Below are 24048 nucleotides of genomic sequence, written 5' to 3'. Positions count from 1 at the left end.
TGAACAACTAAGGTGTCGCAATGCGCAACGAAAAAAAAATTAATGATTGATGCTTCCCATTTCTCTGTTCCTGTCTGTCTGTCCCTTTCTGACTCTCTCTCGGTCTCTGTAAAAAAAAAAAAAAAATACAACAGTATAGAATAAAATTCCTTTCTAACCATCTTTTTACTGTTGTTGCTATGGCCTCTACTTCTTTAAAAATAGCATCGCTCTGGACTAACTGGTCTGATTTGGCATAAATGAGATTATATTTACCAGGCAGAAACTCAGTGGGTTCCTTTCATCCTTCCCACCCTTCTCTGCCCGGATGGAGTTCTCCCACAAGAACTGCCCCTACATCACAGGAATGCCAATCAACAGGAAGCCCTCTTCCCAGAGAAACACAGCAGAATCCACTGACTGAAAGTCACAGCACCTCCATATTTTGGAATACAGTCACATTTTCAAAAGAATCGTTTGGAATACAGAGCCCATACCTTACTTACTAAGCGGGTTAGACTTAGATAACAAGAGTGAAAGGAAAATTGTGAATGCATCACCCCCACAGAATCAGAATATTAAAACTAAAAAGGCCTTCCAAAAAGAGTCTAGACATGTTTAATGTTCCTCAGAACAGTGGACAACATATAAACAAAAGAAAAACAGAATCGATAGCTGAGGCTTATATCTAAACATATCTATCATAATCTCAGATTCCAAATCTTTGTTTTCATCACAAAAGTCTTATTATTCTCCTTAGTTTATAGTAGAGGAAAAACCAATCTTTTAAAATAAGTAATAGTAAATGTTTTGAATAGATGTATACAATTGGAAATGCAACTTAAAACAACATATCATTTATCACTCATCAAACTAGCAAAAATGGCAAAGATTTGGTGAAGATGTTAAGAAATAGTAGCTTGCAAACATTAGTGGTGGAGTATATAATGGAACAAGCATTGTGGAAAACTGATTCTTTACCCTCCCTTTATTAGAATTATAATTTACATATTTGCCAGATGGCTTTGTAATACCACCCACTAGAATGAACAGAGTATATTTCTCTACCCCGACAGATGTTGGGCTTGGCCATGTGACTTACTCTGGCCAATGGAAGCTAAGCAGAGTTCTATATATGGCCCACATGAAGTTTCATATATTTCCACTTGCCTTCTTTTGCTTTTCCCATTTCCCATGAGAAAAACGGGTAGTTGTTTTTCCATTAGAATGAAAGACACAGAGCAGATATAAGCCAACCTTAACCCAACCTGTAGCCTACAGAGTAGAATCCAGAATCTGGAGTCTGGAATCCTGTCTAGCTCATTTGAGTTACAATCAAGCCATAAATCAAAAGGGAAAAAATACTTATTTAAGTCACTAAGTTTCAAAGCATCTTTATTTGGTTGGTTTTGTTTTATGTAGCATTACTACAACAATCCCTGACTAATATAACCATATGTAATGTAATCTGTCAATATCCAATCAAGTTGAAGATGCTCATATGGCCCAGAAATGGACACTTCCAAGTATATGCCCTAAAATCGTGGTTCTCAGCACAATCAGATCTATCACCTCCTTTCTATAACAAATAATGTTAAATATCCTCTTTCTCTCCTGTTATAAACTTAATAGATAATCTACTCTTACATATAAATTTTCAAAATATTTAACATAATGTCCTAACTATAATATAAATAAAAAGAACGTAATTTTTCATCAGGATTAGGATGAGGCAAGCAAGTTGCCTAACATGTAAAATTTAAGGAGGCAAAGTTGTACAAATGCTGAAGCTGTACAGGTAGTTGCAGAATTCAGAGAGTATCTCCTTCAATTCTGCAACTCACTTGCCTGACCCTACCTTGTCCTGGCCTTACTTAGAATAATGCAATAGGATTCAGAGAGCAAATGTTTTCATGTCTTTGTTAGAAGACTTAATGAAGTACAGACACTTGCACTTACGTAGTGTCAGCATGAATGCAAAACCTAAAACACAGGCTGACACAGTGTTAATACAGTGTGTTGGATTCATGACTCAGATACTATGAATGTTATTGCTATTGAAGGTATGAGTTTCCAAAATGGTGAACAATTCCTGGTCAATTTCTGAATAAAGTAAAGTCTTCAGTCAGTTTACATGGTTGTTTGAATTCTTAAAAACAGCAGCATATGCTAAAACCATGACAAAATACTCTAGGTTTATATGCAGAATGGAGGTTCTAGAGTCAGATCATCATAAACAGAATTTTTGCCTATATGAATACCTATATGAATACCAGAGAATATATATATATATATATATGGTCTACCAGAAAGTTCTGTCTGTTTCTGTCACAACAAGTTTCAACACGAAAGCACGTTTATTTGGCGCATGTGTGCCTGTCTTAATGTATACATACTGACGTAGCAAATTAACTAAAACAAAGTTGATTCACGTTAGTCTTATGTGTGAAGCAATAGTGTACCTATGGCTACTGATAAAGTTCATTTACGCCACTGTAATTTTTACGAATTTCAACAAGGAAGAAATGCTACAGAAGCATGTCTGTCGCATCCACCATATTCCCCGGACTTAGCACCCTCCGACTATCACTTGTTTTTGTCCTTACAAAATTTTTGAAGGGCAAAAAACTCAAAAATGAAGAAGATATCAAACAAGCACTGGTTCAATTTTTCACATCAAAAGATAAAACATTTTTCAAAAATGGGATATACAAATTGCCCTCACGCTGGCAAGAAATCATGAATAATGGCAATTATATTATTTAATAAAGTTTATTGACAGTAAGAAAAATATGTATTTTGTTTTATTCCAAAAACGAACAGAACTTTCCGGTAGACCATATATATATATATATATACATATATATATATAAAATATATATATATTTTTTTTTTTTTTAAGTGAAAGGAGGAGAGATAGTGAGGCAGATTCCTGCATGTGCCCTGACTGGGATCCACCCAGCAACCCCATCTGGGACCAATGCTCAAATCAACACAGCTATTTTTAGCACCTGAGGCTGATGCACTCAGACCAACCAAGCTATCCTCAGTGCCCAGGGCTGACTCTCGAACCAATCGAGGCACTGGCTAAGAGAGGAAGAGAGAGAGAAGGGAAAGAGGGAAAGGAAGAGAAACAGATGGTTGCTTCTCGTGTATGTCCTGACTGGGGATAGAACCCAGAACTTGTGCACACTGGGCTGACGCTCTATCCATTCAGCCAACTGGCCAGGGCCTGAGAATATATTTTAAAATTATGGGTGACACAGGCAAACGCACACATTGCAGATCATCAAGCAACTCTTGTCCTCACCTTCTCAGTGCCAATTATGTAATAACTAAAAAAAAAATGCCTCCTACACGTTTCCAAACTTGCCCTAATACATCCCATCAGCATTGATAACCCCTTCCCTGGATAAATAGAACACAAGTATGAGGAGGTCCACGCAGCATGCCTTGTCTGTTGTGGAATGGATATGCCATAGTATAGTGATACACTGGAATACTAGATTACTAAAATATGTAAATGAAGTAGCTCTGCAACATGAAAAACATGTCATAAATATAATGTACAATAACAGAAACAAATTGCAAAAAGATAAGTGCAGCAGTCCATGTAAAGTTTTTAAACTCTTGAAAATTACTATATGTTGTTTGTGAATACATTAAATACAAGTGAACAATACCAACTTCAGGAAAATAGTTACCAATAGAGAGAGAACGGGGGGAAAAGGATTATGGTGCAGCTTTAACTGCATAAGTAAGAGTTTGTTTGTTTGTTTTGAGAGGGAGATGGGGCAGGATATATACAAGATGAGGCTGGAGTATCTTTGTGCTGCTAGGGAAAAAAGTACTAAAAAACAACCCAAAAATTCCTCACTGTGATGGGGATGTACCAAAGGGACACAGGAGCCAACAGAAAGAACTCCCAATGGCCAAAACTGGGGTAATATAAGCAAAAAAATAAATAAAGCAGTATGAGCAACAAAATAAAAAAAGAGTATTGGATTATAACACAAATAGAAAATAAATATTGGCCTGACCTGTGGTGGCGCAGTATAGATAAAGCGTCAACCTGGAATGCTGAGGTCGCCAGTTTGAAGCCCTGGTCTTGCCCAGTCAAGGTACATATGGGAGTTGATGCTTCCTGCTCCTTCCCCATTTCTCTCTCTCTCTTTCTCCCTCCTCTCTCTAAAATGAATAAATGAAATCTAAAAAAAAGAAAAGAAATATCATGGATTCCGTACTACGATAGATGATAATTAGATAGATAGATAAAGAGAAGAAATAAATCTATGCAGAATTCCAAATTATTGCTGTAGACACTCCACCCTGAAGGTAGGTTAGAAATTGAACATACAAACAGGCAATGACCAAACCATATATAAAAACAGAACTCTGATCTACAGCCTGCAACACTAATCCTGAAAGTCAAGCCATCACTTCAATAGAAATCAGCTCAACAGTCACAACTTGATCACTAAGGAACAGTTTCCCTAATTTTTGTCCCCACTTCTAATTTAGGATCAACCCAAGAAAGCCAAATATGTTCCCCTAGCCAAAGACATCGGACATCCTGCTCCTGGGTGCCTGCCTCCGGCTTCCCCATGCCACAGCCTCCAATCAGGCCTGGATATCTGAACCTTCCCTGTTTTCTCCTGTCCAGCTTTCCTACTTCTCTGCTGGCCTTTGAGTTTCTGCCCAAAACAAGTGATGGTGGCTGACTCCCTGGCAATAGCAAGCTCTAGATAGGTAGCCTTCAGTTATTCTTCTTTGGGAAGCCTTCATTTATTTCCAAAAAAAAGAAGCAAAACTCTTCACTCAAGTGTGGACTGTGCAAAGTGACTTCCATTCTAAGAGTACAGTGTCTAAGGGTGGCGGGAGAACTTTACAGCACAGAACTTGACAAACACTATCTCAGCCAAGTAATCAAGGTCAATATCAGCAGTCATAAGTCAAGTTGATAGTTTGTACCCTTGATATGGCAATGGACCTCTGTGGTCTTTCTCCCTAAACCCATAATCCCAGAAAAATTACAAGGAAAAAAAAAAAGTAAACAGACAGACAAATCCCAATTGAAAGACAGTCCACAAAATACGTAACCAGTACTTTTTAAAACTGTCAAGGACATCAAAAATGAGAAAAGTATGAAAAACTATCACAACCAAAGCAAATACAAGGAGACATGACTACTAAATGTAATTTATCTTGAATGGAATCCTGGAACATATTAGGACATTCGGAGGCAAAAACTGAATCAAGTATGCACTTCAGTTAATAATGAATCAATAGTGGTTCATTAATTTTAACAAATATGTCATATAAATATAAGATAATGATAGGAGAAACTGGGTGTGAAGTATATGGGAATTTTATGTACTATCAGTAACTTTTCTGTTAATCTAAGTGTTCTACAAAATATAATTTATTCAGTTAATAGTAAAAAGAGAAAAAAGAAAAACAATATGAATTCTTATGTCAAAATGTTAACATATTGTTTAAATATAAGTAGTAGATCACCCCATTATATTCCTGTTCTTTTCTAGATGGGTAAAATATATAATAATTAGAATTTTAAAAAATTTTTAATCCTTCAGAATGAACTCTAATTTAACCCCAACAGAGTCTTGCTTTTATCCCTTTTTCACCCTCCCTTCAATCACTCTTGCCTTTTCTGAAGTCCTCAAGCAGTAGGAACGTCCTTTGCTAATGCAGTTCTATTAGCCTAGGGGGGTTCTGTGACCAATGTCCAACGGAGTAACTACCAATATGAATGTACATCTTTCTCTCATCCCCTTGCTTGGTACTTGTTTGCTCTTTTATACTGTACACATTTTATTTTGGATTCATGGTGGTTGTGTTTCTCTTTCTCTCTCTGCACTAAGTAATTAAGGAAAGTGACCATGAGTTGGTTATTCTTCTATTCCTCTCCACCCACACCATGTGCTCTAATTTGCTAACAATATTACTCAATAAAGATATTATTTGATAGGAAGAGACTAGAGTTAACATAAAATAACCTTTTCTGGCTTTGGCTGGTTGGCTCAGTGGTAGAGTGTCAGCCCACCATGTAGATGTCCCAGGTTTGATTCCCAGTCAAGGCACACAGGAGAGGCATTCAGCTCTCTCTCTCTCTCTCTCTCTCTCTCTCTCTCTCTCTCTCTCCTGCAGCCATGGCTCGATTGATTCAATTGCATCAGCCCTGGGTGCTGAGGATGGCTCTATGGAGCCTCCACCTCAGGTGCTAAAAATAGCTCAGTTGCAAGCATTGGCCCAAGACAGGGGTTGCCAGGTGGATACTGGTTGGGGCATATGTGAGAATCTGTTTCTCTATCTCCCCTACTCTCATTTGAAAAAAGAAGAAAAATAAAAATTTTTTTAAAATAACTTTTTCTGCAGTGCAACATATCAATAAGAACAAAACCTGGGAACAGATTAGTGAATTTGGCTTTGAAATTACCCATGAGGTGTAAGCAATGCAGGAAAATTATGGAAATGGATACAAAGAGTACAAAGAGGCCTGTCCTGTGGTGGCACAATAGATAAAACACCAACCTGGAACACTGAGGTCACCAGTCCAAAACCCCAGATTTGCCTAGTCAAGGCACATACAAGAAGCAACTACTATGAGTTAATGCTTCTCCTTACCCTCCTTTCTCTCTCCTCTCTCTCTCTCTCTCATTCAAATCAACAAAGTATTTTTAAAAATTAAAATTAAAAAATACAAAGAGTTAAGGAGCAAAGGTAAGATAAAGATCATAAAAAGCTTATTAAGGCCCTGGCCGGTTTGCTCAGTGGATAGAGCATTGGCCCGGCAAGCAGACATCCGGAGTTCAATTACTGGTCAGGGCACACACGAGAAGCGACCATCTTCTTCTCTGCCCTCTCTCTCCCCCTTCTCTCTCTCCTCCCCTCCCACAGTCAGTGGCTTTATTGGGTAGAGATTTAGCCTCAGGTGCTGAGGATAGAGCTAGGTTGATTGAGTATCTGCCCCAGACAGGGGTTGCCTGTGGATCTCAGCCAGGACACATGCTGGAGTCAGTCTCTCTTATCTTCCCTTGCTCACTTAAAAACAAAACAAAGCACCTTATTCATTTTGAGCAGGAATGGAGCTCCTATTGTTATTGTCATAAATTTCTCAAAATTGAAGGGGAACAGAAAAGATACAGAGGACAAATACATAACTAAGAAAAAGAAGAGAAGAAAGAAAGGGAGGAAGAGAGGGAGAACTGCCAGTCTAGAAAAAGCTGAATGAGTCAGGTACTGAGAATCACAGTAGTAGCAGCAACAGTAACTACAACTAAATGTCTAAAATGTATTCAGCACTTAGACTGTGCCAGGCACTGTGCTGAGGCTTTACTCATCTCACTTAATCCTCCTAATAATCCTATTATCCTCAGTTATACATAAAAAGTAGATAGTGTTAAGATCACAGAAATGGCAAACGACTTAAATGCACACTGACTTGTGCTAAAACATGGTGAGGGCACCAACACATTTTGCTGCAGTCAGTAATTCAGGAGTGGCAAGGCTGGAAACCATCAACAGAAGAAGGAAAGGGAGGGAGTGATGTCGGAGAAATGGTGCTGTGAGAAGTGCTCCTGATATCTCCCCTTGAAATTTCAACAAATTCAACAACTAGAGACAGAAAAAACCTCAGGAGCACCTGAAATTTACACACACCAGACAAAGGTATGATTGAGCAAAAAGGTGGCTGGAAATATAATCCACTCTAAAGGAACTAAAATGGAGAACAGAGTATTCTGCTTTCCTCACTGATCTGAGGAAGGGCCGCTTCTGTCTGGAACCAAGAGAAATGGAGGATCTGAGGCAGAAGTAGGAAGCTGGGATAGGATGGGTGATCAAGCAGAGGAGAGAGCGCACCAGCTCGGCCTGAGATTGCGGGACATGGGGCTAGTGCGGGCAGCAGACTCAGACAGAGGTTGCCAGTGTGTGTTGCCCATGAAGGCCGGTGCTGGAGCGGCTTTGTGAACTCCTGGGTCTGCGATCAAGGGCGATGTGCGAGTGGCTCCACCTGGTGCTTCTGACGTGGGTGCCAGGGCTGGAGGGCTAAGCCCAGATTATCAGCAATGTACATCTGCGTGGGCTGTAGCCAGCATTTCTGTGTAGTCCTGGCTCCTCGACCAACAGCACAGGAAGTGCACAAGGGCTGGGATCCCTAGGTCTGGACCTCTCCGGGCAGGGCACCTCCGTGAGCTGATACAGGTCTCAAAGCACATTCCTACATTCCCAGCACTGACTCAGATCACCGGTGCTGTGTACCTAAGTGGGCGGGAGCAGACCCTCATGTGCACTGCTGAAGTCGTGGGGGCTGGGCATGCACGTGGCTTGCTGTGGGCTACCAAACAGGGCACAAGGGAGAAGCCTGTGGAGATTAGACCCGCAGAGCGCTGAGGTGTACTAGACCTGTCCGTCAGCCCTTAGAAAGGCGCCAGACCTGCAATCAGCTCCCAACCCTGACTGCTTTCGCAGGTGGCTCTGGTTGGCATAGCCTTACCCAGAACTGTACTTTGAGTGGTTCTGGAAGAAGGACCTGGCTGCTCTTAGAGCCTCTTGATCTGCAAGCAGTGGCTGGGGCAAATCTCACAGCTAAGTCCCCAGGCTGCTAGCTCAGGAGGGAGAGATGTGGGGAGAGGCACCTGGAAAACTGAGTCTCCCATTGTTGGAGCCTCCAAACCCTAACAAGCCCTGCCTACCAATGGGACTGTGGCCCAACCTATGTCATTGCCACAGCAACACAACAATAAATCTTGGCTCAAGAGCCCCACAGGGGCAAAACCTGTAGTAGAGCGCCACCCACCAAAAAAAAAAGAAGCTGCTTCTCAAAACCAGGAAAAAATTACATTTTTTTATAACTTCTTTTCCTTTTTTTTTTTTTTTTACACTTAGGTCATTTTGTCTTCTTTCCGTTTTATTCTTTCCTTTTCCATTTGAACTTCATTATCCGTAGTTGTTACATTTTTCATTCTTGTTCTTTTTATGAGGGTTACATTTCAAAAGCCTTAACTTTTTTTTCTTTTCTCTTTTTTCCCTTTTCTTTCTCTCATTTGATCGTCATTTATCAACAGATTATTTCATTTGGGATTCATATTTTTCTTTGTGGCATTTTTAGTGTGTTTTACTTCATTTTTTATCTCTTTGTCATTTTCCCTCAGTTCTGGGTCCCTGTTCTCTGTAGTTTTTGTGCCACTTATCATAATAGAATTTTCATTTTTTTCACTGTATCCTTTCCATTTTTATTTATTTATTTTTAATCATTTCTTATTAGTGTTATTAACAATACCACTCTCAAATGCCATTAAGGAAAAATAAATCAAATATCATGGATACAAAAGACAGAGATGTGGCTCAGATAGATGATGAAAAAGCTCTAGAAAAAAATTTCAATTGCTTGGAAACCTTAGTTAAATGACAGAGAATTAGAAGTTGAAGTCCCAAAAATATTCAGGGAAAACAAGAAAACATGAAAAGGCAAGTTAGAGAGCTCAAAAAAAAATTCAATGAACAAAAAGAATACATCACCAAGAAAATTGAAACTATAGAAAGGAACCAAACAGAGATGAAAAACTCAATACATAAACTGAAAAACAAGGTAACAAGCTTAGCTAATAGAACAGGCAGATAGAGGAAAGAATTAGTGACACAGAAGACAGGCAACTAGAGACACTACAGAGAGTAGAAGAGAGACTTATAAATTTACAAAAATGAGAAAGCCCTACAGGAATTGTCTGCTCTGTCCATCAGAAAGAGCAACATAAGAATAATGGGTATATCAGAAGGAAAGAGAGAGAAAATGAAATTGAGAACATATTCAAACAAATAATAGATGAGAACTTCCCAAGCCTGTAGAAAGAATTAGTGTCTTGAATCAAAAAAGCAAACAGAACACTGAGTTACCTTAACACAGTCAGGCCTACTACAAGACACATCGTAATCAAATTATCACAAACCAGTGACAAAGAAAAAAAAATCCTCAAGGCAGCCAAGGAAAAGAAGAATACAACATATAAAGGAAGGCCCATTAGGCTATCATCAGATTTCTCAGCAGAAACTCTACAACCAGAAGAGAGTGGACCCCAATATTTAAAGTACTGAAAGAAAGGAACTTCCAGACAAGAATACTTTATCCATCAAAGCTATCCTTCAAATATGAAGGGGAAATAAAAACATTCACAGATACAGAAAAGATGAGGGAATTTATCACCAGAAAACCCTCATATCAGGAAATTCTAAAGGGGGTTATCCAACTAGATACAAAGAACAAAACAAAACAATATTACAAGTAAAAGCTCCAACAAGATCACAATAAAAAGATTAATCTGTGAAAACAAAAACAAAAAAGAAGAGAGGACAAAGATTAACAGTAGCAAAGGAGGATAAGAGTGCAGAAGCACTCATCAGATAATGTACTACAATGAATATGATATATATCCTATTTATTACCTAATGGTAACCACCCCTGTAAAAACCACTACAGAAGCACATGACTTAAAAAAATAGAAACAGAGGAAAAAAGTATGGAATACAACCAAACAAAAATAAATGACAGAAAAATGAAAAAGAACCAAACAAGATACAGAGCTATCAGAAAGAAAGATATAAAATGGTAAATAGAAAACCCTCAAGTGCCAATAATTACATTAAGTGTAAATGAATTGAACTCACCAATAAAAAGACACAGAGTGGCAGAATGGATCAAAAAAGAAAATCCAACCGTATGCTGCCTTCAAGAAACACATCTAAGCTACAAGGATAAAAACAAATTCAAAGTGAAAGGCTGGAAAATGATTCTCCAAGCAAATAACATCCAAAGAAAAGTGGGTGTAGACATACTCATATCTAACAATGCTGACTACAAGACAGCAAAGGTAATCAGAGACAAAGATGGTCATTTCATAATGATAAAGGGGACACTGAATCTAAAAGACATAACACTTCTTAATATATATGCATCAAACCAAAGTGCACCAAAGTATATAGGACATCTACTAACTGATCTAAAAATAAAAACCGACAAAAATACAATCATACTTAGAGACCTCAATACAGGCCCTGGCTGGTTGGCTCAGTGGTAGAGCGTCGGCCTGGTGTGCAGGAGTCCCGGGTTCGATTCCCAACCAGGGCACACAGAAGAAGCGCCCATCTGCTTTCCCCTCTCCTTCCTCTGTCTTTCTCTTCCCCTCCTGCAGCCGAGGCTCCATTGGAGCAAGGTTGGCCCAGGCGCTGGGGATGGCTCCATGGCCTCTGCCTCAGGCGCTAGAATGGCTCTGGTTGCAACAGAGCAATGCCCCAGATGGGCAGAGCATCGCCCCCTGGTGGGCATGCTGGGTGGATCCCAATCGGGCACATGCGGGAGTCTGTCTGACTGCCTCCCCATTTCCAACTTCAGAAAAAAAAAAAAAAAAGAAACAGTAAATTACATAGAAGAAAACATAGGTACTAAACTCATGAACCTTGGCCATAAAGAACATTTTATGAATTTGACTCCAAAGGCAAGGGAAGTGAAGGCAAAGATAAATGAATGGGACCATATCAGACTAAGAAGCTTTTGCACAGCAAGAGAAACTGACAACAAAACAAACAGACAGCCAACTAAATGGAAGATGATATTTTCAAACAACAACACAGATAAGGGCCTAATATCCAAAATATATAAAGAATTCACAAAACTCAACAACAAATAAGCAAACAATCCAATAAAAAAAATGGGAAGATGACATGAACAGACACTTCTCCCAAGAAGAAATATAAATGGCCAATAGATACATAAAAAGATGCTCATTTTCACTATCTATTAGAGAAATGCAAATCAAAACTACAATGAGATACCACCTCACATCTGTTAGATTAGCCATATCAACAAGATAGGTAGTAACAAGTGTTGGAGAGGCTGTGGAGAAAAAGGAACCCTCATTCAGTGTTGGTGGGAATGTAAAATAGTACAATCATTATGGAAGAAAGTATGGTGGTTCCTCAAAAAATTAAGAATAAAACTCCATATGACCCAGCTATCCCTCTACTGGGTATATACCCCCAAAACTCAAAATCATTGGTACGTAAAGACACATGCAGCCCCATGTTCACTGCAGCATTGTTCAGTGGCGAAGACATGGAAACAACCAAAAAGCCCTTCAATAGATGATTGGATAAAGATGTGGTACATATATACTATGGAATACTACTCAGCCATAAGAAATGATGACATAGGATCATTTACGACCACATGGATGGACCTTGATAACATTATACTGAGTGAAATAATCAGAAAAAAACTAAGAACTGTATGATTCCATACATAGGCGGGACACAAAATTGAGATTCATGGACATAGATAAGAGTGCAGTGGTTACCAGGGAGAGGGAAAGGGAGGAGAGGGAGAGGGTGGGGGTGGGGGGGAGACAGGCATAAATAAAACCAAATAAAAGGTGACGAAGGGCAATTTAACTTTGGGAGATGAGTATACAACATAATCAAATGTCAAAATGACTTGGAGATGTTTTCTCTGAATCTATGTGCTCTAATTGATCAATGTCGCCCCATTAAAATGAATTGTTTAAATAAAATTTTTTAAAAAAAGAAGGAAAGGCCCACTGGCCTCCCAGAACACTGACTACACCAGCTGGACCTGCAGATCTGTCCCTGAGGTAATGACCTGCACAGGATGCCTGACCAAAGGTACTCTTTAATGTCCCCAACAACAGGAACCAGTGAGAGGGGAGGATGGGACAGTGGTCCTGGGCCCCAGGAGCTGGGTGTGACGAGAGTGCAGCCTGAACACTCACAGGCAGCAGAGGGAACCACTGGCTATCACCAGGGGCATGGCAGCCCTGCTGGACAATTCTGGCTTAGAGCTGTTACTATTTATTCATACCAGCATATCCTTAGTTTCACACCTCCAGCTGAGTATAACCTAAGAAATTCACTTAACTGTGTGTCATCAGTAACCTTGTGATCAGTGCAAAAAAGAAAGTAAAAATTACAGAAACCCATAAACAGCAAAGTGAACCTCTTGATATTTTGCAACATTTTATCATATCATGGGTGGTTTGATTAACTAAGGGCCATCTTACTTCTAAGTAACATAGATACATTAGTTTTTATTGATTTAAGAATTTTACCATCCATTCTGGATAATCTGCTACATCCTCTGGTAGGAAAACTAGGATAGAGAATCATGGAGATAAAATGTTGCACTGCAAGAAGCAATGGTCACTGACACCTCTAAGAAAAGAGAGGTGGGAGCAAAGTGCCAGGTCTGACAGAGAAGAGTTTTCAGGTAAATGTAAAATGAAAACAACGTCATGTCACAAGTACAGTGGGGCTTCCTGAAGGACACGTGTGTGTGCCTAAGCTATGTAGAGTTCCCATAAAACTATTTGAAACGCTGGCTAGCTGCTACTTTGCTACATGTGGGTTGCCAGTCAATGTTAAAAAGAGATTTCTCTAAATCTAGAGTATTCACATATCAATAGCATATTTTAAATGAAATATAATGTTTTATCAAAACAAATAACTGAAACAGTGTAATCTACTAATAAGATACTATCTTAATGTCTAAATATTTTTATATCTTCTGTTTTTGCAGACATTACAAAAAAATATATACATTAAAAATGACTTTACAGGGCCCTGGCCGGTTGGCTCAGTGGTAGAGCGTCGGCCTGGCATGTGGGAGTCCCAGGTTCGATTCCCAGCCAGGGCACACAGGAGAAGCGCCCATCTGCTTCTCCACCCCTCCCCCTCTCCTTCCTCTCTGTCTCTCTCTTCCCCTCCCGCAGCCAAGGCTCCATTGGAGCAGCGTTTGCCCGGGTGCTGAGGATGGCTCTGTGGCCTCTTGCCTCAGGCGCTAGAATGGCTCTGATTGCGGCAGAGCAACGCCCCAGAGGGGCAGAGCATCGCCCCCTGGTGGGCATGCCGGGTGGATCCCGGTCAGGTGCATGCGGGAGTCTGACCGACTGCCTCCCCGTTTCCAACTTCAGAGAAATACAAAAATAAAAATAAAAAAATAAAAAAAAAGTACTTTAGATATTTCTTCCTAATCATTTTTATTCCCAGGAAGTAAGCTACATGTGAAACATTGGATGGCCATAATGTTCAAGACATGAACGAGGAGCTCTAGCTAGTGGCACAGTGGATAGAGTGCTGTCCTCCTGGAACACAGAAGTCGTGGGTTTGATCCCAAAGTTGCCAGCTCCATCCCAAAGGCACTGGCTCGACCCCTAGGTCACTGGTTCAAGCCCCGGTCAAGGCACATATGAAAAGCAATCAATGTATGCACAACTAAGTTAATGCTTCTCTCTCAAAAATAAAAATAAAACATGGTGGGGGAAAAAGTGTATGCCTATTGTGACTTGTTCCATTTCCCTGGCTAGTCCCAGCCTGCTCATCATTATACAACTAATAGCATTTAAGTTTTCTCTTTGGCTGAGTAATAATCAGTCTTTGTTTTCATGCAAGCTTTGCATTTACATCCTCTCCAGCTTGAACAGAAACATGTCTTACCTTTTTTTAGTATCATACTACTCTTCTCCATAAAATATATTCTCATAGTCAAACTAAAAATGCTCATTTTTTATCTTTAATTATTTTTTTAATTTTTTTACTTATATATTTTAGAGAAGAGAGAGAGAAAAAGAAAGAGAGAAAGGGGGGAAGAGCAGGAAGCATCGACTTCCATATGTGCCTTGACCAGGCAAGCCCAGGGTCTCAAACTAGCGACCTCAGAATTCCAGGTCGATGCCTTATCCACTGCACCATGCTAAAAACGCTCATTTTTTAAAATTATAATTCCTTTGTTTTTAAAAACTACCAGATATTGTTACACTATTTTTTGTAGAAAAGCAATAAAAAATAACTGTTCATGCAAAAACCAAACATGTTTAGGAGTACTTTTATAGCCCAAACTAATTAGATGACTAATTGTCATCTTTGCTCAAACATAACTGATGTTCTCTTGTCATCACTTCTGTACCCTCTCTCCAAGTATATGATTGTTCAAATAATGTAAAAAAAGAAAAAGTTAACTCTTAGAATGACTTTCTCTGACTGGATTTGCTATTAGATTTTTTATATTACATTTTCAGACTTTTACTGAATGACAATGCATACTTACAACTCCCAGTTTAAAGAAAAAACAATTGAGAAGCAATTTTCTTATATTTAAAAACTATAATTTAGCCACTCAAACTGCATCTCTCAAATGTAACAATTTAAAACACTCTTTGCTAAAAGAGCCAAATAAACTAAGAAAAAAATTTTTCTCTGTCTAACCCATGTCAAGTACTCTGAGCCTGAACTGAGAAAAACAGAATTTGTACTGTTTTGCCTTAAATAAAAGGTATCAGCACCAGCTGGATAGTTTGGGTGGTTCTTGTATTGTGCCAAAGCTCAGAGGCTGCCCTTCCTACAGCCAGTGGCTCTTTTGGTTTGAGCATCGCCCTAGGTGGCCCAGGGCACTGAGGATTGCTCAACTGGTCCTAGGTCAGCCTCAGGCACTAAAAATAACTCTGTTGATTAGAGCATGGCCCCAGACAGGGGTCAGGGCACATGCGGGAGTCTGTCTCACGCTCCTCCTCTCACTTAAAAAAGAAAAAAGAAAAAAAAAATATATATATATAGTCTTCCTTCATCACTTACCTGACAGATTCCTTTAAAATTCTCTAGGCTTGCTCAAAAGTCCATAAAGACTAACACTTAACCAAGATCCTACAGTATCAGATTTGGAGGTCAACTTAAGCAAAGAGTATGCTTATAACTAGTATACGTTCAGTTTGCAAAAATTCAGAGGGGGAAAGCGCTCTCTCAGATAAATGTGGCCTTATTTTACTGAGAGACTTAGTAACTGCTGTTAGAGTGACTCCTCTAGCCACAGACCCAGCCACTATGAGAAACTGCTAGAGCTTATTGGGCCTGTCATTTTCTTATTTTAGCATGAGGGTGGTACAGAGATGCCTGCTATATTTGAAGGACTGGTAACAGTGGAACTTGGGCAGATGTCCTGCTCCACTGTAACATCAAAAGTGCATCTCATTACGTATCTTCTCTCTTCCCAGAAACTCAAAGCCCTTTAAAGAGACTTTTACAATGACATCTCATATAGAATAGGATGCTTGGAGATATTCTTTCATGTTTACAGCAGACATTCAGTAGTGTGGTTACAGACAATCCATTATTCTGTTTAGTGCAATTTTTGGATCTTCTTCAGAAAGAATAGCCAGGATAAATGAGATCCCCACTATGTATTTTAACCTGTCATTTCACAGTGAGAGACAAAGCCCTTGGAATATTAATTTCTACAGAAACGAGCTAATGGCTAGTAGTTTACAGTCTACAAAGGACCTCTCATTCATTTTACCATCTCCTATGAAGTCGCATGCCAGTCAAGGGAGCCATTATTCACCAAGCTGGAGAGCCAAAGGCAACCACAGATATTCACAGAATGCCCAGGGTGGTGCCAATGACTGTTTATTTAAGACATAAACACTCCTTCAGTAGTATTTATCCAGTTGTACACTGTCTCCCAATCCCACCCAGCCCATCTCTATACAATCACTAAGCTGTTCTCATTCACCTGACCAGTCACGCTTACACTATACTATCCCTTCTTCTCCATAGTGTGTCCTTGCTCCGAATTTTTCATCTTAATATACAGGAACACTTTTTTCCTCCCCTTGTCTTCACACTCTTGTTCCAGTTACCTCAGAATTATCCTTTTATCTCTTTGAGTTTCAGTTGTGAGCTAAATAGTAAATCCAGCTGTGAGGTCTGAGTATTAGCAATAACCCTTTGAACCAAGGGAACAAAAAACCTTAGGTTGTGAAGTAGAATAAAGACCACCAGTGCTATTAATCCTGGAGAGCCTTAAAAACACCCAAAGTAACCTATGCATTCCTCTTTTCATGTATCATCACTGAGCAATGACCACATGATGCAAATCAAAGATGAAAAGTAATCCCCACTCTCAAGCTCTCCTGGGTATACTAAGGAAATAGTCCCTTCCAAAAATCTCCACTAAGCTCTAATTCTCATTCATAAATTAAGCTGCTTTCCCATTAAAATACATGTTTTAATGTGTTCACTTGTATTACTTCCTTTAATAGGACAGCTGGTATTATAACAATACTAGTTTTGCTTTGAACAAGTTTCATTCCATGGGTACAAAGAAAGTATCAGCTATACAGTTGTTTATAGGGGATATAAACAGACTTGTGGACAAGCCCAGGGAGCCTAACAACCACTGATAAAGCAGGCAGCACAGTGCCTGGCTCACCGTAAGAACTCAATGAATATTACACAATTCCTTGTCTCCCTTCCTAGTTCCAACCTACAGACTTACACTCGAACTTATTCTCAAGATCTGATTTCAACCAGGCATGATCCTTGCTCATAGGGAGCAAAATATACTTGGAAGCATTAGTGAACTTGGTAGTAAATATTAGAGGATCTTCATTGTTCAGCACAGAAAACAAGTACAAAAACTGGAAGGAATACCACTGACACGAGATTGTGCGTCTCAATAATAACTGGCAGGAATGGTGTAACCTCAATTTTACAGGTACCTGCTTTTCCAAACGAGTGAATAAACAAATTAGTGGACGGATGAATTAACCAATGACTGAAGACAGTTCAGAGTGAGTGAAATGGACTAGAACAACCAGGTATACAATATATGATTGTTAATATTATTCATGTGCTATGCTCATGACTCAATGCTAAAAGTTATCTCATTTTGAGTTCAAATAAAACTATGAAGGAGCCTGACCAGGCGGTGGTGCAGTGGATAGAGCGTCGGACTGGGATGCAGAAGACCCAGGTTCGAGACCCCGAGGTCACCAGCTTGAGCGTGGGCTCATCTGGTTTGAGCAAAAATTCACCAGCTTGGACCCAAGGTCGCTGGCTCAAGCAAGGGGTTACTCGGTCTGCTGAAGGCCCGCAGTCAAGGCACATATGAGGGAGCAATCAATAAACAACTAAGGTGTCGCAATGCGCAACGAAAAACTAATGATTGATGCTTCTCATCCCTCCGTTCCTGTCTGTCTGTCCCTGTCTTTCCCTCACTCTGACTCTCTCTCTGTCTCTGTAAAAAAAAAAAAAGAAAAAAAAAAAAAAAAAAAACTATGAAGGAGATTATTGTCCTCATAGTATAAATGAGAAAAAAGTCTTAAAAAGTCATCTGTCCAAAGTTACCCAACAGATTGCAAATTGAGATTTAAGCTCAAATTGTCTCAATCCAAAATTACGTTTCATCTCATCACAGCTGGTGTGGAGAAATATTCCACAAAAATTGGTAATAAAGCAAATTTCCATAATTCTAAAACTATTTTCACTCTGTCTTTTCATATAAACCTAGAAATAGTTTCTATAATTAGGAAGGGGATGTGCAAATACATGAACTTAAAGTTGTGCTTAAATATTTCTAATCACTTCAAATTATATTGATGCGTGTTAAGTTTCATCATGCCTGTCAATATTGCTCTGAAAATTTTCCCAGTCAAATCTTTCTTCTATTACACCATCTTTCCTCAAATACAAGAACTTTTCCCAAGCTGGTAGAATCCCAACTTCTGTCCTTACAATTAATAGGAGATACCTAACTCTGCAAATTTGGGGGGGTAAATGTGCTGCCCATTTTTGAAGTTTCAGGTTATGTTACACAAATTGTCTCCCAATGTGATCAATTTTTTTTTTTTTCATTTTTCTGAAGCTGGAAACAGGGAGAGACAGTCAGACAGACTCCCGCATGCGCCCGACCGGGATCCACCCGGCACGCCCACCATGGGGCGACGCTCTGCCCACCAGAGGGCGATGCTCTGCCCATCCTGGGTGTCGCCATGTTGTGACCAGAGCCACTCCAGCGCCTGGGGCAGAGGCCAAGGAGCCAACCCCAGCGCCCGGGCCATCTCTGCTCCAATGGAGCCTTGGCTGCGCGAGGGGAAGAGAGAGACAGAGAGGAAAGCGCAGCGGAGGGGTGGAGAAGCAAATGGACGCTTCTCCTGTGTGCCCTGGCCGGGAATCGAACCCGGGTCCTCCGCACGCTAGGCCGACGCTCTACCGCTGAGCCAACCGGCCAGGGCCCAATGTGATCAATTTTTGACTCACCAGTCTTTATATTTAATTTAATTCACAATACAAATAAGAAGGATGAACTTTTCTTAAATTCTATCCCCAAAGAGTAAATCAAAACATATTTATATGTTAGAACATCAGTGAACATTTTGGGGTAATATTTATAATTTAAAGTCAGTGAACACAAACTTCAATCTCCTAAGAAATGACTAGAGCAGGGGTAGTCAACCTTTTTATACCTACTGCCCACTTTTGTATCTCTGTTAGTAGTAAAATTTTCTAACTTCCCACCAGTTCCATAGTAATGGTGATTTATAAAGTAGAGAAGTAACTTTACTTTATAAAATTTATAAAGCAGAGTTGTATACAGCAAGTTAAAGCATATAATAATAATCACTTGCCAAGTACTTTATGTCAGATTTTCACTAAGTTTAGCAGAATAAATCTTTATAAAACAATTTACTATAGTTAAATCTATCTTTTTATTTATACTTTGGTTGCTCCGCTACCGCCCACCATGAATGGAATGCCCACTAGTGGGTGGTAGGGACCAGGTTGACTACCACTGGACTGGAGGATAGATTTTAAAATCATTTTCTGGCCCTGGCTGATTGGCTCAGTGGTAGAGCACCAACCTGGCATGTGGAATTCCTGCGTTAGATTCCTGGTCAGGGCACACAGGAAAAGTGACCATCTACTTCTCCATCCCACCCCCTCCTTCTTCTTGCTCTCTTCCAGTCCTGGTCCTGCAGCAGTGGCTAGATTGATTCGAGTATGTTGGCCCCAGGCACTAAGGATGGTTCCATGGAGCTTCCCCCTCAGGCACTAAAAATAGCTCACTTGGGAGCTGCCCCAAATGGGCGGAGCATTGGCCCCAGATGAGGGTTGCTGGGTGAATCCTGAACAGGGCATATGCAGGAGTCTGTTCATCTCCCTTCCTCTCACTTGGAAAAAAAGAAAAAAAAATTATTTTCTAAGGGACAGTATTACTGCTGAGTCACTACAACTAACTGACAGTTTTTTATCCATTCAACGACATACTGCATACATGTTAGGCCCAAATACTCATTGTTCATGATCCGGGAGATACACAATAAGGCAAACAAAACACGGCAGATAAGGTCTCTACTCTCAATGAGTTTATAGTCACATGGAGGACAACTATTACCCTAGCTTACAAAGTCTGATGATCTGATCGCTGCAAAAACCATGGATTACATCAAACCATGCTCAGCGCTATGCAGAGAATTCAAATCTGGTGATATTACAATAACTGGATGGTCATTTTAGGTTGGATCATGAGGAGAAACCCCTCAAAAGAAGTAAATTTAAGCAGAGATGTGACCACTAAGAAGACTAATGTGCAAAAATCAAGTAGAAAAGCATTGTGGTAGAAGGAATAGCCAGTGCAAAAGCCATAAGGCCAAGCAAGACATGTTCAAGAATAAGAGATCACAACATGTCTGAGGGTAGTCACCTCGACAAAGAACGACAGAAATTCAGATAGAAGGGGTGAACAGGGTCAGATCATCAGACTTTGTAAACGTAGACTTAGATTCTACGTTTGAGACAGAAAGCCTCTGAAGGAAGCCACATGAAATGTGGCAAAATATATTAAGTCCATGTATTTGCTTGGTTCTATACTCTGCACTCAGTGAAATTTATCCCAAGACACTGACACAGAATCCTAGAGCTAGCAAGAACTTGGAGGAACGTAGAGTTAGCATTACACACGTACAGAAACTGGGGGTCTGAGAAAACAGCGTCCTTCAGATTGTCTCATTAACAGCTGAGAAAAATGTCTCCAAAAATAAGAACTAAGATGTCTGGGATATAACCTCAACTCAAAGCTGACATTAATCAGAATATTATCATTTTATATATTCCATGAATTAGATGCACATGACCTACCAGAGAATTTTTTAAGCTTTTGTGACAGCTTTTGATCTATACCTAAAGCTAAAACTCAGGTGATGCACAGACTCAGTAGTGTATTCAATCAATTCCATTGTTCCTGCTCACTGGGTACACATGACTTGAAGATTCTTTCATCGAGTGAATGGGAAGGACCTACTATGTACAAGGAATTGTACTGGGAAACAAAGAACCAGTCTAGTAGAAGCTATGAAACATGTATACAGAAAGAGAGATACCGGGCCCTGGCCGTTTGGCTCAGCGGTAGAGTGTCGGCCTGGCGTGCAGGAGTCCTGGGTTTGATTCCCAGCCAGGGCACACAGGAGAGGCGCCCATTTGCTTCTCCACCCCTCCCCCTCTCCTTCCTCTCTGTCTGTCTCTTCCCCTCCCGCAGCGAGGCTCCATTGGAGCAAAGATGGCCCGGACACTGGGGATGGCTCTGTGGCCTCTGCCTCAGGCGCTAGAATGGCTCTGGACGCAACAGAGCGACGCCCCAGAGGGGCAGGGCATCGCCCCCTGGTGGGCATGCCAGGTGGATCCCGGTAGGGCGCATGCGGGAGTCTGTCTGACTGCCTCCCCATTCCCAGCTTCAGAAAAATGAAAAAAAAAAAAAAGAAAGAAAGAGAGATACCTGCACATAAACATTGACACACATTTTTATACACAATGCAAGGTAAAAATTGCCAATATGGTTCTCGAATAATGCACTGTGAAAGCTGGAAGAAATGTTTCTTTCAACTGAAACAATCAGAAGGCAGTATGCAAGGTAGTCCTTGAAGGATGGGTGGGATTTACAGATAGGAGATTTTAAACAAGCATAGCAAAGGACAAAAGAAGTAGGTAAACTGGAAACAAGCCCTCCAGATGGAAAGTCTAGTGTTAATTAAATATAGAGCAACTGTTTCCAATATAAAAATACTGAAAACGGAGCTGCACCTGAAGTTATGTATTATTTCAAATCAGTAATGTAAGACTATTGCATCTGTATTTATCGCCTTAAATGGCAGACAACAAATGTTTTTATAATATAAACAACATTATGCCTAGGTCAGACTATTAGGAAACAGAAAAAGAATTGGGAAATCACTTAAGTTGCCTGGTACAAAAATAGCCAAAGTGCACATCTTAAGAAATGTGGCCTGGCTGGTTGGCTAAGTGCATAAAGCATCATCCTGGCGTGCAGAAGTCCCAGGTTCAGCCCTGGGTTCAATCCTCGTTCAGGGCACACATAAGAAGCAATCTTCTGCTTCTCTTGCCCTCCCTCTCCCCCTTCTCTCTCTCTTCCCCTCTTATAGCAAGTGGGACCCGGGCACTGAGGATAGCTCTGTTGGTCCCAGCACATCAGCCTCAGGCGCTAAAATAGCTTGGTTGATTGAGCATCAGCCTCAGACGGGGGTTGCCTGGTGGATCCAGGTCAGGGCACATGTGGGAGTCTATCTTCTCTCCTCTCAATTTAAAGAAATAAAGAAAGAAAAGAAAAGGTGTTATGCAATGTTTCTTAAATTCAGCATCTAAAATCTCAGAACATAAGGTAAATGAGAAAGTGCTACCAACATCACAATATAAAGTTATGGTATTATATCTTAAACTAATCTATACTATTGTTTTTCTTGACTAATATTCTACATGGCTATTCTCATTTATTAATTTTTCTGACCTTCTGGAAAAGTATTGTTTTAGGATGTTAACACACTAGAAAACTGACAAGTAATGATATAATTCAGAGGGCTTTTTAAATCTTGTTAAAAGGTCGTTGTATTTTCAGCAAATCATAAAACTTTTTAACACTCTCCTATCTACCTCAAGGGTGGAACATCACAAAAGCAATGATCAAAACTAACCAGTGTACACTATTCCTAATATTTTGGCTTTCTCCAGTTTCCTTCTTAAAATTCATTTTTCATTATTAGATTTGGTGGCCTATAGGAAGTTTTCTCTGTATGGTCTAACACTATGAATTCTTTGAACTCGACCCCTACCCTAAATAGCACAGGTTCAACTCAGTGAAGGTCAAGCAAATCCAGGATGGTGGGAGGAGAGAAGAACAATAAACTAAGGCACAGCATGAAACAAACCTGGAAGGGATTTTTACTTGGAAAACTACACATGATACAAGAACTACAAAGGTACTATTGTTCATTAAAGTCCTTTTCCTTTATTGTTTTAAATTCCAAATGATTCACAGTTCTCTGAATCTGACCTGCACTCCCACATACCCATGCCTTTGTTTGGGAGGCACATCTTCTGTGCCCCCAACTCACAACTGTGGGACTCTCCTCATCCTCCATGGCTCAGCCCAGGAGAAGATCCCATGGCCCTGACCTGCTCCACTTCACATTAAGGGAAACGGCACCCATGCTATGTAAACTATTTAGCCTGACTTTTACGAACCTGTATTATCCTTCCCCTCATACCACCTGTCACAATGTCCTATGCGTAGGGAGCATTCAAGAAACTTTTTTTAAAAATGGGTTTAGCACATTTACCATAAAATATGATCAAATGAGGTTAGAAATATTAAAGATGATATCAGTAATAAAGATATTGAGAAACACAAGCCAAGCAGATATCCAGAACAATCCAGGCACATTTTTACCAGGTTCCACAACCTCACAGAGCAGAGCTGGGCCTGTGTCATGGAAGCCCTGGCTGCTGGCTGCCTCAGGGGTCAACCTCCCAGTGGTGGTGTTCACTGCCTTCCTATAGAAGAAGGCCTGGCCACCCACAGCTCCCTAAAAGCAGCTCTAGACTGGGCTGCCTCTCCAGGGACCCTTTCCTTCTTCTCACAAGTGGAGAAAGTACCACAGGGCTTAGGCATAGCAAAATGAGTCCCATTAGAACCCCTTGAGATCTCCCAGCAAGAACAAGTTCCACCATGGGAGGGTCTTATGTCCACCTCTCCCCCTACTTCTCAGAGACACAGCAGAGGCAGCCGCTCACAGGGCATTTCTCCTTTCCCCTCCCTTTTGTGTACATAAAGCCAAACTGAAAACAGAAGTCCAGCTTTGCTAGAGAAAGCCTCAGGCTTCCTCTGCGATGTGTCTCATAAGGTTCAACTCAGATGGTCTGCCC

General features: G+C 40.3%; 1 protein-coding gene across 6 annotated transcripts in view; it reads right to left on the bottom strand.

Annotated features, from left to right (window-relative positions):
* ST7 (suppression of tumorigenicity 7) overlaps positions 1-24048 on the bottom strand; it is a 310576-nt gene that overhangs the window by 283931 nt on the left and 2597 nt on the right. The gene's annotated exons all lie outside the window — the stretch shown is intronic.

Source organism: Saccopteryx bilineata, chromosome 2, assembly GCF_036850765.1.
Source record: "Saccopteryx bilineata isolate mSacBil1 chromosome 2, mSacBil1_pri_phased_curated, whole genome shotgun sequence".
NCBI classification, from domain to species: domain Eukaryota; kingdom Metazoa; phylum Chordata; class Mammalia; order Chiroptera; family Emballonuridae; genus Saccopteryx; species Saccopteryx bilineata.
The sequence above is the reverse complement of the archived record's forward strand: the minus strand, read 5'-3'. Positions and strand labels throughout refer to the sequence as shown.